General features: G+C 31.8%; 1 protein-coding gene across 1 annotated transcript in view; it reads right to left on the minus strand.

Moving 5' to 3' along the window:
• LOC147070365 (dopaminechrome tautomerase-like) overlaps positions 1-10,316 on the minus strand; it is a 104,843-nt gene extending 94,527 nt beyond the window's left edge. The window contains exon 1 of the mRNA XM_085949684.1: positions 10,230-10,316. The gene's annotated coding sequence lies outside the window, so the exon portion shown is untranslated. The remainder of the gene's footprint in view (positions 1-10,229) is intronic.
• Between the last annotated feature and the right edge of the window lie 6,695 nt (positions 10,317-17,011).

Raw genomic sequence — 17,011 nt, forward strand, 5'->3', positions numbered from 1 at the left:
TATTAGAATTGTCATTTTACAACGTTTTTATTAGCTCGTATTCTTGTTTGTCCTGTAGTTATTTGTCCAGTATAAATCTTGCAATCGATTTTTAACTAACTTTCCGATTAGCTAGACGTTTGAAACTATTAGAATATATCAGAACACGATGCCAATGCATTCTTTTAATACTTTTAGCCATCTTTAAGCAGAATTGAATACATTTTCAGTTAATTCTGTTTTGTATGGAAAGTTATTTCAGAAAAATCCGTAAAAAGTAATAGACTATTAGTAGTTGCTAACTGGGTGGTCCTAGCAACTAAATTATTAATATATACGTGCGTTACTATTTAAATCAAAATGAAATGTCAAAATGACATTTCAGTATTCTATATTTGTATGTTTGTTTGTTTTTTATTTACTTCATATCAAGTACAAGTTTGAGCATATTGAGCATAATAATTCAACAAAAATTTTTAAAACGTTGTATATAAAAAGTTCTTTTTATCTTGTAATTATTTCATATTAGCAGTTAACATACCAAACATAACAACCACAAATTATATTAATACCATAAAGTAGTATTGTTGTAAACGTCATCGTATTAAATTTAAGAATAAAACCATATTTAGTACATCAGCATAGCTATTCTTAACAGTAGCCTTAGCACTTTCCATTAGAAATACGGAAGCAATTCCATACACAATATGGTTATCAACGGTTATCTACAATAATTGATAAATCCGTAATACGGGGAAAATTTAAGTTGGTAGACATGTCGTGTGAAATACGTCTCTTTTTTAGGGACCTAAGACAAATTCGAGTATATTCGTGATGCTGTGGTTTTTTCCCCCGAACCCCGGAATGCTCGAAATTTTGTATTGTAACCTCAAATAAGAATAGAATATATCAACATAACCTACAATGTTGTTACTCATGTCATTGCAGTATTTTTTTTTTTTTTAAATAAAGTCTTATTACTCGCCACTCAATATTTCACATCTCGCGGAGAACTATACATTGGCACCCATGACGTAGATTATTTTTTTAAAAAGTCGCATCTTGCATCTCAATTTTCAATGTGTAATGACGTAATCTATCTTGCTCTAAAAGTTAACACAGCCAAGAGAGAGGGTGCCAAAATAAACCTAGCACTTTTGAAAGTTAATTTATTATAATAATTAAATGCCTGAATACATAAAGTGATAAATGTGATATATTTATCAGATTTAGCTTTTTTTGGTTGTTAAAGTGATATGCTAGAATAGCTTCGCAGATTATGTCCGTAGTTATAACATATTTTCAAATCATTATTTTGTCAATACACGCATTATATATTCAATTTTTTATCAAATTACACAAATATATTCGGTAAATTAGATTAATCAATATAGTTTGTAATTTACTCGCAATTTTGGAGAAATTGCAATACATATTTTATGAGAGTTTAATATATTATAGTCTGAAGGTCCACTCTTTTCTATATTGCAAAAAAAATGTGAAGTAATCTGTAAGTATGTGGGGGCAGTGTAATAAACATAAACACGGAAATCTTATATGCCACTAAACGTATACTCCAGTCCAAAGTATGAATGAATGAAAAACCTTAATTTTTTTAAACAGTATATTCGTATTTAACCCAGCGAAATTTAGATTCTCCTCTCTCTGCCCATAAGCTTTACTTCATTTGTAGTGCTATGCGGAACATCCTATATTACAGTAGCAAAGGGTGAAGGTAGGCTGTTAACATCCGCCATAAATAGTGAACATTAAACTTTGTATTTTAACGTATTTCTTTTTATTGAACTAAGACTAAACTTTATACAGATGGTGTTGGTTAGTTTTTAGTTAGTCTTTGGGCGATACGACAAAATTGTACACATTTTTTCATTCATACTTATGTAAGTATTTGTTTTCATTGGATTAAGAATAAGTACATATTACACACACCTATTGCTCGTTCATTTTTTAAATTCATTAAGCCCTATCGCCCACGGTGGCCGCGCGGCATAAGCGTTGGACTATAAAGCTGTGGGTCCCAGGTTCGAATCCTGGGTCTGGCAAGTACACATATTGTTTTTCAATTTGTATGTGTCAGGGTATGGACCTAATAGGTTGAGCAAGTGGCTGACATCCATTTCTCGTAAAAAAAAAAAAACAAAAAAATCTGTCAATACAAACTTCCACTCTGTGGAGGCCCATATGATCCTATCAGGATCGGACATGGTCGAAAAAAAAAAAAAAAAAAAAAGCCCTATCCAACCAAACCACAATAACTAAAACATATTATTCTATCTATAAAATATCTTAAGTTATGTATGATTTAATTGCATAATAGTATATATTTTATAGATAGATGAGTATTTTTTGATTATTATTTATAACGACTTTTAAAAAATTAATTGAATTTTAAAAACTAACCAACACCACCTGTAAACTCTGTAGTCTTATTTCAATGAAAATAAATACCTATGACTGACAAAGTTTAGAGTGCACTATTTGTGTCGGATCTTAACAGCCTACCTCCACCCTTCGCCACTGCAATAATTTAAAATAATATATAATGTAGTTATGATTCAATTTTTGCTGTATCACTTAGACTTAGGGCGTTCTAGCGATACAGAATAAAATAGTGCCAGACGGCCAGACGTGTACCCACGGTGGCCGCGCGGCTTAAAAGTTGGACTATAACGCCGTGGGTCTCAGGTTCGAATCCTGGGTCTGACTAGTACACGTATTGTTTTTCAATTTGTGTGTGAGTCAGGCTATGGACTTAATAGGTTGAGCAAGGGGCTGACATCCATTTCTCGTAAAAAACAAAATCTGTTAATACAAACCTCTACTTTGTGGAGGCCCATATGATCCTATTAGAATCGGACATGGTCGGAAAAAAAATACATGTAGAACATTTTCCTGATAATTTTCCAGTTAAATGGTTATATTTGAGGTTTAATATGAGAGTTTTTCACTTTTGAGTGATAGATTTTCATCTGTAACGTGGCGTAACACTCTGGTATAGATTTAGCCTTAGAATTTTGTCAAAAGTGGTGTGCTAAGACGAATTTGATTTAGATTACTTGCGAATTCAAAAAAGTGAAACGGATTATCCACCGAATTGTGGCGGACTGCGGTCGTTTTTTCCTATTGCCAAAGGTAAAACTTTTCCGAAAGAGTAAACATTGATGAAGATAACTCATTTTATTTCATACAGAAATGATAACTAAGATGCGACCGAGTTAATTATTACTTCTTTTTCAGAAACAATGGCGGCATATAGATGAGGTTTTGCTGGTGGCAATCCAAGTCTCAATAATATGATTTCGTTTTAAATAAAAAATGGTTTTAAAAATATTTAAAACGGTTACATGTAAATTGTACGTAAAAAATTTCACCGTGGCACAGTTCGCCGTAAGCTTTCTCATCGGAAATATACTATACGGTCTCCAATTTTATTAGATTCAATATGAACATTAATTTAATTTTCATCGCTGATTTTGGCAAAATTCACGAATTTAAGAATGAAAACCTAACCTAACCTAATAAATAATCCAGTTATTTTCAAAATTTGTTTGCTGCTGGCTTCCTGTAAAGTGTAAAACGACACGAACAGTATTTTATTTAGACATGGATTTTATGTCAGTACTATACGACCCAAAGAGTTTGATAATAGACGATTGTTAATATACGGCCATATATTTCCGATACAGCATTTCATTTAGATTACTTGCGAATTCAAAAAAGTGAAACGGATTATCCACCGAATTGTGGCGGACTGCGGTCATTTTTTCCTATTGCCAAAGGTAAAACTTTTCCGAAAGAGTAAACATTGATGAAGATAACTCATTTTATTTCATACAGAAATGATAACTAAGATGCGACCGAGTTAATTATTACTTCTTTTTCAGAAAAAATGGCGGCATATAGATGAGATTTTGCTGGTGGCAATCCAAGTCTCAATATGATTGCGTTTTAAATGAAAAATGGTGTTACGAATATTTAAAATGGTTACATGTAGATTGTACGTACAACATTTCACCGTGGCGCAGTTTGCCATGAGCTTTCTTATCGGAAATGTACTATATGGTCTCCAATTTTATTACATTCCATAAATGAACATTAATTCAATTTTCATAACTGATTTTGACAAAATTCATGAATTCAAGAATGAAAACCTAACCTAACCTAACAAATAATCCAGATATTTTCAAAATGTATTTGCTGCTGGCTTCCTGTTAAGTGTAAAGTGTAAACTGACAAGAACCGTGCAGACATGAATTTTATGTCAGTACTATAATACGACCCAAAGAGGTTGGACGGTCGTTAATATACGGCCATATATTTCCGATACAACATTTCACGATGAAGTGTGATACGGCGAACTGAATACGTACAAGTTTCCGGACACGATTTAAAACAATAAATTGCATTCTACATTAACTTATTATTATGGGTTATAGATATATACCGACATCACAAACATAGATCCACTATATCAACTCGACCCACACCACACTCTGTCTTAATCAAGCGTATGACGAGAGGAATGGGACAACTGGGCACCAGGAAAATTGGGCGCCACACTATCAGATGAAGTAAATAGACGTTCGTTACGATTTTATACAGAAAGTAGACGAAGAATTTTAATCAGTTTTTATCTACTACTTAGTAATTGTAATTCATTTTGCTCTTAACATAATGTTTTTTATTGCGGATTGAGCATTATCATGCCTGAGGCTTATATAAAAATAAAAGGACTCTCTTCTCTTTGAAACTTAAACATATGCACAATTAAATCATTATTTACGTGTGTATATTTAAATTCTCACCAAGTATTAAATAATATTTTAAATATAAATATGACTAATAATATTAAATATATATATTAAAAGTACCTACCTATAATTCACGAACGTCTATTTCCGAATCATCCTACGACCTAGACCCTATGACGAGGCCCTACGTTTGATTGTGAGGCAATTTGTTACGCTTGGAGTTCTCATGAGCTGTTACCACAGACTAAGGTCACCACGAACTCAAGTTTAATTTGATAGAGTTTAAATTCATTGATCTAATAAAAAGTGGAGAGAAGAGCATGGAGAAATAAATTAAAAAAAACCGTAAAACAATCCAGAATTTATATATTGTTATTATAATTATTGTAATTACACCACGGTCTTAAGGCTATACCTCAGCAGAGGCATCGTCTAAAAAGATCGTGACTAGGCGATGTGCGGATTGCGGTTGCAAATTACGCAAGCCGAGCGAAATATAATTTGTCATAAAAGTTCAACATGCGTCCTTTATATGTTATGTTTATTATTAAATTCGTAATAATAATAGTATAATAGTCATTGACATGTTTTCTTCTTCAAGTACATGCAGAACGTTTTTTAGTCATCTTTACACGATTTAAGAATATATTCATCCGTTTGTCCAAAATTTTGTTCCACATTGCCGTTTCACTTATGCACGCTCTTAACACAATGCTTACGGGCCCTTTTAATTAATTTTGTAATTAACGTGTTAATTTGCATTTGAAAAGTAATTAGCAAAAACACAATTTTGTGCTGCCCGTAAGCTATGGGTTAAGTATTGCCAAATACGAGTATTAATTAATTGTAACTCCCGCCAATTTGATGTTTAAACATTTCCAGTAGAACAGTAATTTTAAATCTTTCTCTATGTTAAATACTCCCCATTAAAGTGAATATTAAATTTCCTTAATGTCATTTCTGTTTCCGGTATTTTCCAATGTTCTTCGATTTTAAGCACCAATTAATTTTTAGTAAGAACTCTTATCCAAAAGATTTGCAAAGACAAACAAGTTGCTAAGTACGACAATGTCTTTATTTTCGTACAAGAAGTCGATTACTGTTTAACGACACAACTTTCTTGTGCCGCTGGAAAAAAAGATTTTTCTTCCATCGTTTTCGGCTGTAAATATTCAGATTATTATCGAACGAGATTATAATCGATTTGGTGGATTTTGCATAAATCGTAATAATTTATTAAGTGAAATTGTAATTGAATGAATTGAAAATAGAAATTAAGCAGAGGATGCTTACTGGTAACTGTGAATACATAACTTAAAGATAAGAGTAAATGAGTATTTTATTTAACTATAATCATGTAGTTAAATATTTTATTTAGCGGTGCATGTACCTTAAAATAGCAATTTATTAACTGAGAAAAAAGACATTATAAGAAAGAGTTATCAATTAAGAGATATATATATATATATATATACTGAACTTTTCTCTCAATAAGTTGATTATGCCACGAGCTGTAGATATGACATGTTGCACCATATTGTTTGTACCACATATCGTCCAAATCAAAATCATCTAATTCATGCCAGAAAAAATCAGTTATATTCTGTAGCGTTGACAATAACTGCATCCCGATTTTCGTTTTTAAAAAAATACGGTCAAATTACATCTCCAGACCATAAACCACACCAAACTGTTAATAGATGTTTCAAAAATAACATGTAGGTTTTCATTACTCCTAATGCAATGTTGCCAACCGTACTATAATTTATTATAGTATAATACTATAATTTTGATTCTGCAAAAAATGTAAAATACTATAATTTTTCGCCGAATATGCCAAAATACTATAATTTTAAAGGATTCGAGCCGAAAAATGTTCCTGTACTATATTTTTAACATAAATACTATAATTTTTACGCCTTTGTACTATAATCAGCATAGAAAAATATGGCAACACTGTCCTAATATGACAATTGTGTTTATTTGCAAAGCCATTTAATCAAAAAACAGTTTCATCGCAGAAGATAATTTTTTCTTGAAATAATGGATCTGTTTCAAGTTGCTTTAAAGTCCAATTAGCAAATAGTTATTTGGTTTAAGTTATTGTGTTAACTGTATTTATGTCTTCAAATCCAAATCTTTATGAAAAATATTCCATGTAAGTCGTGTAATTGATTGTTCTGGATTTCATCCACATTTTCAGTAGTCCCTTTACGTTTTTAATTGGTTGTGATTTTATAAACAATACTGAACAAAAAAATCAATTTTGATAGGGAAAAAGGCTGCTATGACGTTTTAAACATCTATAGCACTAATTTGATAACAATTTATATTACAACCAGGTGTGAACCAAACGGAAGTTATAGGGTGGCCTGCACTCGGGCAATAGGATTTAGAGGGCGGAAAATACGCGAAAAAACTTTTTATAATATTACTCTAATGATCAATGTATTAAATTTAAAATATTTGTAGTATAAGTAATTTATTAAGTTAAATAGTACAAGTACGTGTGTTAAGTGTCGTCGTGTCAATTGTCATATTGTCACTTAAGGAGATCGGCAAATATAAAAAGCTACGCACATCATTATATTATTTATGTTTAGAATTTGAATTCTTCACTCTACCACTATTGTAAGTAATATCATAGTTTATAAAAAAAAATCCAAAAAGCATTCCCTCAAAGTCTCAATATACCTAATAGAGTTAGTACAAGAATAAAAAGGAGCGTAATATATTTCCTTTAAAATGTAATCTAGATTATCCTACTTTTAATTAAACTTTCAAACGTTTTCGTGTACCTATTTATGAATAAATTATGATTTGTAAGAAAGGAATTAATGAGAAAGGAATTCAATTAAACCTTATTTTTAATATTATCAACCGAGGGTACTTAATAGAATTTGAATTTAAATTCTAATGAATTTATTAAATAAAAATTAAAAAAATATTAAATAAAAATTGTATGAATGTATGGATTTATTTGGAAAATTAAAATTTGATTGTTCATTTTTTATTGTAGGGGACCTTAAAATCAGAGCCTCTACGTCAATAAACGTGCCATTGCACGTGAGCAATGAATGCATGATAAAACAAGGAATTCTATTACCTTTGCAGGAAGAAGATTAATATTCGATATATTGGTACCAGTTTATCATAAAAAAATGATTCACATATCACACCATTCACGACTGATGGCAGAGGGATTCCTAATAAATTTAATGATAGTAAAAGAAATACTTTCAATTCAATTACCTACGTAATATTGTTGTGTTAATTTATTGTTCGACAGTTAACAGAATTATATTTGAATTGAAAATAGAAATTGAACAGAGAATGCCTACCGACAATGATAAACTGTACATAACTGAAAGTAATAACGCGATAATCATCGTCAATAGTGATAATGCACATAATATAATTGTTTTGATTTATTCATCTTCACTTATTCTTAGTATTATAGTCGTTATAAAATATTTTTTTATGATCTGAGGAGTATAGTTACAAACGCGACATATAAATTTGTATTGAATTATAATATATATTTAAAAAACAACTTAATTTGAAAGAAAGTTTTCTTTTACTTTTTTGATTACTGTGGAATATAATTAGAAGCATTTAGTGACATTATTTGAAGCATACAATTTAAGACAATTTACATGATAATTCAAATTCAGTGTTAAATAGTCAACGCGTGTCTAATAACATTGAAATATGTTTAAAATACTCACAATTAAAAAAAACTCTTATAAAACGTGCGTTCGTTTTGAAAACTTTCGTTTTATTATTACACGCCCAATCCCTTTTATTTATTGAACATTCATAATTTGAAAACACCTCAGACAAATATCTTCAGAAATTCCAGACAGGACTCGAGCCTGCATCTATCGGATTCCGACCAATTTGCTTTATCAATTTAACCGATAGTCATTCAAACGAAGTTCTTATAATATAGTTTTAATTGGTTACGAGTCTTTTTACGGTTAGAAGGTAGGTATTAATAATAATTCATATCCAGCGATTCTCTAAATTTAGTATTAACGTACGTGCACTTGCTAATAATTTAGTAGACTATTTAAAAAAAATTATATCACATCCTGATAATGCGTTTCTTAAGTATGCTTTGGTTTGATATGGTCATAAGATTTCATAACAGATTATTTTTATAAGGTCTACACTGCCATGCTAAGTAAAAATACAGTGTTTTTAGTTTTGGTGAAATGAGAACCCAAGTTTTGAACTGTCCTTTCTTTTATATTATTTAAAATTATTGAATTGTTTTTACATAATCTCTAAATATATAGTGACCTGCTAAGTAAAAAAAATGCTGTCTTTTTACTTAGTGGGGCAGTACATACATATATAATAAGGGCGCTCTATTGGCCTCACGGTGGCATAATTAGTAGAACAACTATTCCTGAAACCGTATATCTGAGTTCAATCCCGGATCTGGCAAGGTTATAATTTTAGGCAAAGTTATATGTAGTTTTACGGAGATACCTTTATTGATACCTACGAAATTCAGCAAAATACCCAATAGAGTATGTTTGTTTATCATATGAGTGATATCTCAAGAATATTGTAGGCTTTGTTTGAGGCAAATATTAAAAAAAAACACATACATATTATGTAGTTAAAATCTTATAAAAATACGAACCTATATATCACAGTAAAGGTATGCATAATGTGCAATATCATGCAATAATAATATGTTATGCTCTGTAACTTCCAAAACCCGCCAAAAACAAAAGAAAAGTTTAAAAACTTAATTTTAATGACTAAAATCAATTATTTAAAATCATACAGATATTTACAATTTTATTTTGCTTAATTAAATTTATTGCAATACTACTTCAATGGCCAAAAATGCTTGAAATACTCAACGAAAATTATGACAAACATATTTTAACTATGCACTTATCTGTTTTTGAAAAAAATATGTCTTAATTAATAATATGTCGTCAATATCGGTTGATAGATGTTACCGAGTTTGCAACTAACTGGAATAATGGATGGAGTAATTATTATTATTAGTGGAAAGACATTGTATTAATTAAAATAAAATTTAATATTATACAATACTATTATATAATTCCACATTACTCAATAATAGCTTATGTCCGTTTTAAAAGGACCTTCCCAATAATTCATCAGTCGCTTTAGTTTATTTTAAGTAATAGAGGAGTAAACATTAATCTTAAAATATTGTAAAAGAGTACATAAAGGACAAGGTTATTAAAAATAATTTAAAAAAGCAAAAGTTGAGACAATTGACTTTGCATCTAATATCGTCAATTAAAACGGTGAAATTAATCGTAATGATTAAGACAAATTAATTATTACAAATTACCTAACCAAAAAAAAAACTATCCATCGGCATCTAGATAGCAATTTTCTTTTTATTGCAATCCAAATTTATTATTATTATTAATAATAAAACTCTAATATTATAATTAAGTGTAAAATTGCAATGATAATCACCGTTAATAGGATATCCGTTCACCTGGTAAATAAATAAACAACTTCAACGCTTACGCAATGGCAACGTGCGTCTCTGTGAAAATTCGCGGCGGACTGATGGTCGATTTCTTGGCGGTTCTCGGCCACCTCTTTTCAATCCTCAACTTCTTGGTTTCTACCATAAACAGTAGCACGTAATGGCTCGAATTATTATGCCGGGGGTTACCCTTTCCAACGCATGCTTCTTTGCTAGTTTTTGATATTGATCGTAGAAAGGTTTGCATATTATAATTATTTATATAGTCAGTATAATAAATAATAGTCGATATGAAACGTTATGCAAGAAATATGTAACAATATTTATATTACAATATATATTACAGTTAGGTCTTTGAAATGATATTATTACATACTTATTGAATTATGCATTTATATTAATTATATATTATATTCACAGAACAGATAATAAATAGAATACCGATAGGCTATATTCAATACGCCGCATGTTGATGCAGGGTTTTTGAATGTGTGAGTGTCCTACGAAAATTAAGCACGAATTATGCACGTGCAATAGTGTGTGTAATACACCAACATTAAATGAGTGTAAATGTATAAACCGAGAGCAGTTTTCAGTATTCGACGTACAACGTATTCTTGACACGTTTGAAGGCTTAACCCGGATTATTCCTTACTCGAGTCGGTTACCTGCTATCGCCTTACCCGTTAGTTCAGTTCCCATTATTAAATTTATGAGTTCCCTGATTATGTTATTGTTCTAACAATAAGAAAATATTATTACAACGATAATTCAAGGCACTAAAATAAAAATATTGTACTTAGAGAACTTTCGTCTATAATAATATATCGATGGCCTAATGTTAATATCCCGTAAGTGACTTTTGCAGGATGTGTGCAGTAAGTTAAATACACTAAATATTTAATATCCCGTATCTGACTGTTAATCTTCTTCTTCTTTGGCCATATCCGCCCCTTAACTGGAGCATATGGACACCACGCGGCGCCTCCAAGAATCCCTGTCGCTCGCCAGTCTTCTTGCTTCGTTCCAGGTCAAACCAGCATCCCGTAGCTCCACCGTATACACTCTGTAGATTGTATTTAGCGGCCCTTCAGATCGCCGGAATCCGGTCGGCTTGAAGAACAGGCAAGCCAGATTAAAGTTCTCTTCTGGCATCCGCAGCACGTGGCCGAGCCAGGTCCAACGACGCCTCTTCACTTTCAGCGTGATGAGAGGCTGCTTGGTGCGTTCTCTTATCTCCTCGTTGCTCCTAAAGTCATACCACCGCACACCCAGTATTCGTCGCAAACATCTGTTTTCGAAGCTCAGTATACGGTTGCTCTGAGCCTTTGTAAGGTGCCATGATTCGCTACCGTAAAGCAGCACCGTCAGAATGCAAGCGTCGAATAGGCAGCATTTGGTTTTGAGCGAGTACAATCGTGAGTCCTTGCCATTTCGGTAGCACACACAATATGTTGTAACTACAGAGCATGCCAATAACCCGTAACTTCAAAAGTGGTAAAGCAAAGCACATAATGCCTAATATAATGATAACATCCTATAAAAATGATAAACATCCAAATTTGTTATATTACTTACTGTTTTATCTTTTAAATAATTCAAAAGTGACATTTTGAAGCTGAATTCAACACACGTCATGCAACACGCTTGACAGCTTAGAGGCAAGATACCAGCTACTACAGGTTTATTCTTCCAATGTTCAGATACGGGAAATAACTAAAATGGTTGTATCATTTTTAATAAAATAACTACAGATATGGGAATTACGCAGTCAATGGGCAGTATTTTTGTTATTTTTAGTACCTAGGTACATCATATAGGTCAGATACCGTGTCCGGAAACTTATACGTATGCAGTTCGCCGTATCACACTTCACCGTGAAATGTTGTATCGGAAATATATGGCCGTATGTTAAAGACCGTCCAACCTATTTGGATTGTATAATACTGACACTATTGACATAAAATTCATGTCTAAATAAAACACGGTTCTTGTCGGTTTACATGAAACCAGGGGCAAATAAATTTTGCAAATAGCCGATGTACTGGATTATTTGTTAGGTTAGGTTAGGTTAAGTTTTCATTCTTGAATTCATGAATTTTGCGAAAATCAGATATGACAATTATTGAATTAATGTTCATATTGAATCTAATAAAATTAGATACCGTATACTATAAGGTCATCTCTTTCCGATAAGAAAGCTCGCGGCAAACTTTGCCACGGTGAAATGTTTTACGTACAATTAACATGTAACCGTCAAATACAGGGTATAGAAGGTTAGAGACCATCGATATATTATATTGGGAAAAGTGTGGAAAAATAAAACTACCCTCTACTGATGAGGTTTACTACAAGTAACTTTGCATTGCAGTTGAAAAGAACTTCACATTTTATTTGTGTCGCTAGATTTCAAAATCAGTCAAGTCCATAATAGATGAATAGGAGAAAAACAGCTTTTTCTTTTCTCAAATACACAGTCACAAGGGTGAAAGTTTATATTATTTCGAGTATAGAATATTTAAAATTAATAAATTTCACATTTTGATAATGCAGAAATGTTAGAAAGCATTAGTTCTTCAGCAATTCACAAAAAAGTCAAAAATACCTAAAGGTGGACTTGGCTGATTTTGAAATGTAGCGACACTTCTACTATGAGATTTATTTGTTAATTTGCATGGCATATTATTATGAAAAGATAATCTGTCACGATGAGTAGAGAGTAAAGTTAATAATATAACATAATAATTAAGTTATTATACCCCGTTTACACAATTTACTGTTGACAGTGAGAAAATATTATATGGGTAAACACGTATTATCCTGCAGCTGCAAGCTTGCATGCATGAATCAAAAAAGTTTGAAAGCTTCTGAATTTTCATGCCAAAGTAGGGATTTTAAGATCTGCGCCTGAGCAGTAGAACGATAGTGGAGAACCTGCCAGCAAAAAAACGAACTATACTAATTTTGAGGTTAACCGATTTTCACTACCTGTCAAATAGTACCATACAATGACAACAGTCTTGCTTACTCTTGAGGAATGAGATTGGAGAGACAGTCAGTACTTTTACGTGTAAGCAATTATTGTCACGATAGTTTTAAATACGCACTGTTGCTACCAGTAAATCCATGCATGTGTATAGGCGCTATTATGTTTAGTCCTGTAAAATGATTTATAATATAATATGTGACGCGTAAATAAAAAAAAACATAGTAGCAGCCATTGCTTGAGTAAATCGGGTGTCTTTTATTTTATCTATTCATATCAACCAATAGGATCAATCACAAAATAATACAATATGAGACAGGCATAAAATAAAAGAATACGTCCAAATAACAGGCGGAGAGAGAAAGCATAATAAAATAAATTTAATAAAATATTAAATACAGTTATTAAAATACATTAGAGAGAGCTATTAAAAATGATTAATAGAGAAAATACGTAGATAATATTATATAGTACCTACTAATAGGCCATCCATGGACTGAAACCGTATGCGGTTTCGAACCGTGTGCCATAGTAAGCTTATCTTTTCTGTTCATGGAAATATAATTTCACAAAGTATATTATAAGCATCTGATCGTAACCGTTTATACCATACACTTACACTTACAAATTTAGTGAAAATATATTTTCATGAACAAAAATCATAAGTTTAGTATGGCACACGGATCTAAAGCGCATACGGTTTCAGTCCATGGATCTAAGATAATGAAAAATAAAATATACTAAAAACACAAGAAAATAATATACTTAATATATTATTATGAACAGAAGACAGACATGTAACATAATAAAAAAATACAATTAAATAATAAATTACAAGATAAAAAGAACTTTTTATATACAACGTTTTTAAATTTTCTGTTGAATCATATAAACTTGACTTGACTAGCTTAAACGATCAAAAAAATTTGTACTTGATAGAAAATAATACTGAAATGTCATTTTGACATGTCATATTGATTTCCATGGTAACGCACGCATATATTATTAATTTAGTTGCTAGGACCCTAGCAACCAATAATGGTTTCGAAATAACTTTTCATACAAAACAGAATTAACTGATAATGAATTCAATTCTACTTAAATATGGCTAAAAGTATTAAAAAATGCATTGGCATCGTGTTTTGATATATTCTAAAAGTTTCAAATGTCTAGCTAGTCAGGAAGTTAGTTAAAAATCGATTGAAAGATTTGTACCGGAGAAAGAACCACCGGAAAAATAAGAATACGAGCTAAGAAAAACGTTGTAAAGTACAATTACAAATACAGTTGTCTAGTTATGTTACAATGAGTAGTAAATTTTGGAGAAACTTAATTTAAAAGAGGCAAGAGAACAAAACAGTTCCACTTGCGCATCTGTTCTATACACAAGATTGCTATCGGCCGCTATCGGCAGCTATCGAGGGTAGTTTTTCATTTTTTGTATCGAAGTATTAGCACTTATTGTACCATGTATGTACAGCCGTGGATATGCACGGCCGCCTTTTATGACGCTATAAACGTTTCTGAAAGAGGTGATTTTAAGTGCTTATTCCGGCCCGAGACGGAGTCGCACGGGACTGGTGCTGCAACCATGCACCGTAGTGCTTAAAGAAGGAAGTTAAGAAAAAAAAATGGACTGGGTCTGCTGTCCGCTGATGTTAAGCGCCCTGTGTATCCGCATACTGAGTGTCACGAGTTGAAATGGATGAGTCTACTAGTGGGACTATCCCGCTCCCCATACGATGCTGCAATTTTCTATGTGATCGCGTCGTTAGAAAATGCCGACATAAAACATCCTGGTAGCATATACGATTGTTTTAGCAAGGGAGCCTCCAAATCTGTCAGCGTCTCAGACCTGTGTGTTTTGTGGAAATGCTCTAATCCTCAGTAGATGGTGTGTTTGTTATTTTTAACGGTTTCTGTTGCACTTTTACCTGATAAATTTGCATACAACTTGAGGCTAAAAATGAAACGGAGTGGCATTTGAAGTTTGCTTAAGGCTATACTTCAGCTGGGGCACGGTCTAAAGCGATCGTGACTACACGACGCGAAGATTGTGCACATGACGCGTGCCGAATAAAACATAATTTGTCATAAAAAGTCAACATGCGTCCATTTAATGTTATGTTTATTGTTCTATTACTAATAATAATAATATATTCATTGACATATTTTCTTTTTCAAGTAAATGGGTAACGTTTTTTAGTCATCTTTACACGATTTAAGAATTAATTCCCCCGTCGCCATCACAAAACAAATTTACGTGCTCACAGCTCTACTTTCGCTCTCCGATTCCCAGCCAGTCCGAAATTTCGTCACAACTATAGTTGAAAATTATTTGCCGTTTCACTGAAGTGTGCTCTGAAGGGTGGCAATTATTTATATAGAGTCGTTACTCAAAACCAGTAAGTATCTCACGAAGGTCGCATTTCGTGATAACGTGGCTTGATCTATAAAAGCACAATACAATATATTGTATTATTGAAAGTATTTCAACGTCATTTTATTAGCTTTAAAATCACGAGATCATGACATCTCGCAACAATGCAATACAAATTTCAGGATTGATTTCGAAGGCCTAAAACTGAAAAAAGTGAATGACACTTCGCTCAAGGCAGTAGATTAATAGATGCATATCTGTTTGTTAATTAAAAATTTAATAAATAAATGCATGTATATTTAAATAATTAATAAGTAATAGTTGCTAGTGTTAATATGTCATGTAAAACATGTGCCTATATATACTAATGAACGATGTATTGGTATAATGATTCTTAAATGCTAATCCCTTTTTTATTCCAACGAAATTGATGTATTAAAAGTTGATATTGCATGAATAATAAGCAATGGTTGCAAGATTAAATTCTTACTTTCAAAAATATAAGTTTTTATTGTAATCTGATTACGCCTCCACAAGTACAACTTACCTACTTGATAGCATATGACGGACATGTTAATTATTATGTTAATCAATTCAATATAATATAATTATTTTAACAGTTATTATTCATGAAAATAAATAACAAACGTACTTAGGTATATCGTTATTTCCGCTTTAAGACGGAAACTATGAATAATTGTAGTAAGAGGTGGATTGTTTTGTCCAGGACACAGGAAGAAATCCTGGTACATCAACAAGCCTTTTTTACAGGGTCTAGGACGATTTGGCACCGGACAACTGGACGCCACGGAATTCGAAAATAAATAGACGTTTGGTACTTATAGGTACTTAAAAAAAAATATTCAATATTATTATTTATACTTCAATGATTATATTATGATGTTGTTGGTAAGAATGCAAATATGCAGACGTAAACAATGATTTAATCGTGCATTTGTTTAAGTTCCAACGAGAAAAGCGTTTTTTTATATTATATAAAGCCTTAGGCATGGTAATTCTCAATCCGCGATAAAGAATACATTATGTTAAGAGTAAAATGAATTCAAACTACTAAGTAGTAGATAGAAACTGATTAAAATACCTCGTTTACACGTGTCTACGACAGTGCGGCGTCCAATTGTCCGGAGGCCAGTCGTCCCATTCCCATTTTTACATGCGTCAATATGTACAGATTGTGCAATGTATGAGGGCGGCCAACAAAATATCTTTTATCCTTTGATTTTTTTAAAGCCAGATACAACTTGAAAATTAAAAAAAAAAACAATACAAAAATTAACTTTTTTTTTTATTATATATCATTTGAAAATTATTTCGGGGATATGGCTGTCGTGGATGTTCGCGACTAAGCGCATTCTGGACATGGATATATGGCAATATTG

The sequence above is a fragment of the Rhyacophila brunnea genome, unplaced genomic scaffold, assembly GCF_057557595.1.
Source record: "Rhyacophila brunnea isolate RB1 unplaced genomic scaffold, BYU_Rbru_1.0 scaffold_22, whole genome shotgun sequence".
NCBI classification, from domain to species: domain Eukaryota; kingdom Metazoa; phylum Arthropoda; class Insecta; order Trichoptera; family Rhyacophilidae; genus Rhyacophila; species Rhyacophila brunnea.